Below are 2325 nucleotides of genomic sequence, written 5' to 3'. Positions count from 1 at the left end.
TTTTTGGCTTATTTGTTAGCAGTGGCTAAAGACTTTGGAGTATGGGCAAATTTTAATAGGACAGACTTCTTCTTCAAGGTAGACACTGGAAATTCCATGATATGAAGGCAAATCCTTCCTACCTTGTTACTGTTATAATGTAATTATAAAGGTATATTTTATTTCCAGCCTTCTGCCAACAGGCATTTTAAAATCATTTTAAAATCACGAAATCATCTTTTATAAAGATCCTTACGTGTTTTAGAAGTAATATGATATAAACTGTAAAATTACTCTTTATTATTATTTTTCTTTTGCAGCAGAATAATAAGCAGAAATAAGGCTTTATTCAAGAAACCATTTTTTAAATTTATAGCTGCCACTCCAATGGTAAACCGTTGCTGAATGATAGCATGTGCTTCACCAAGCTTTATAATCTTGTGTGTTTCACAGCTTGGGCAGCACTAAAGCACTTTGGTTTTATGTGAAGTTTGGTTCAAACAATTTTAATCTAAACGTCTAAACTTTTTGTACTGTCTTAAGTGCTCTTGTTTTTAATATTCTGATTTCTAGAAACATCATTTTTATGTGGTTCAGTTTTAGTTTTCTTTTTAAGCTCAACTTAAACTTTAAAAACAATGTTTAGCAGTTCTATCAAAATTGGACTACAAATTTTTCTGTCTAAAGTAGCATTTTCCAAAGTATGTTCCAAGGAATGCCAGCCATGACAGAGGAAATGATACCTGCTATAAAGCCCTTTCAGAGAGTTTGAATGCACAGGTTTTATGTTATGTTAAGATCTTTGAGGTCTTTGAAAAAGACATTTGTTAGTTTTGTTTAGCCCAGGTTTTCTCAAATTTATTTGACCATGCACCTTTTTCGCTCTAAAACACCAGCTAACATTACTTGGCATTATTCCCCTACTCCCTCATAAAAATCAGATTATTTCTATCATATACCATATCATTTTTTTTCTATGTAGAGCTAGGTTTAAATCATTTAGCGCAGTATTTTTCAAAATACATTTTACTACATTTGGGGATATTAGTAAACATTCATTGAAAAAAGAGTACGTGATCGGGGTGCCTGGGTGGCTCAGTAGGTTAAGCCTCTGCCTTTGGCTCAGGTCATAATCTCAGGGTCCTGGGATCGAGCCCCGCATCGGGGCTCTCTGCTCAGCAGGGAGCCTGCTTCCCCCTCTCTTTCTGCCTGCCTCTCTGCCTACTTGTGATCTCGATCTCTCTCTGTGTCAAATAAATGAATAAATAAATAAATAAATAAATAAAATTTTCTTAAAAAAGAGTATGTGATCAAGTAAGTTGTATCTTTTTAAAGATCCTGGATATATGGTACTCAGAGATCCTTATATTATATAATGGTTTTCAAAAAGTAGGATTCTTACTTTAAATAAGTTCTTTTTTAAAAGATTTTATTTACTTATTTGTCAGAGAGAGAGAACACAAGCAGGGGGAGCAACAGGCAGAGGGAGAAGCAGGCTTCCCTCTGAGCAAGGAGCCTGATGTGGGATTCGATCTCAGGACACCAGGATCATTACCAGAGCTGAAAGCAGCTGCTTAACCAGGCATCCTTTAAATAAGTTCCTAATGGATATTTTTAGAACAGGTAAATATGTAAAATACATTTAAAAAGTGAAAGAGGAGTTGGTCTAGTTGAAGTGTGTTAACAGATCTGAAGCCACTAAAGAACCATTCTGAGGCTCTGGGGACCCCACTAGTCTACTCTCTGACCTATGATTAGTTCTAGTGTCAGCAGATAAGGCTCCATGGGTCTAATCCCACTGCCATCTGTTTGGGAAAATTTTATTAGGATGCAGCCAGTCTCATTCTTGGCTGTTTTTCTTCTGCCATAGCAGAACACAGTAACTGGAACAGAGCTCTTGTGGCCCACAGGAGCTTAAAATATTTACTCTTGATCTTTTACAGTGAGAGTTTGCTGATCTGTCACTGGGCTATCTCTGCCATTAGTTCATACAAATGAGAATCAGGGTATTAAAATATTTGAAAACAAATACTAGTTTATTTCATCCGTAATAACCCATTGCTGGCTCTATAAAGTTGTCAGTTGTTTCGCCATCTAAATCCCTTTTGTGGCAGCATGAGCCTTTCTTTAAATTACCATTTTTTATGAAGGAAAAGAATTAAGGAAATCATTGTTAGTTAATTTTGCCGTTCATAGAGTGATATTCAAGAAGCCTGTTTCAAATGTCAAATTTCAAAAGTTGGAAACCTGTTTCTGCAAGAAAATGCTTTTTGGCATCTTTTTTTTCTTACTGAATCTTTTGAGTCAATAAAAACTTCCAAGAGTAATTTTAGAGCTTTACAGCTT

The sequence above is a fragment of the Martes martes genome (assembly GCF_963455335.1).
Source record: "Martes martes genome assembly, chromosome: 4".
Taxonomy (NCBI): domain Eukaryota; kingdom Metazoa; phylum Chordata; class Mammalia; order Carnivora; family Mustelidae; genus Martes; species Martes martes.
The sequence above is the reverse complement of the archived record's forward strand: the minus strand, read 5'-3'. Positions refer to the sequence as shown.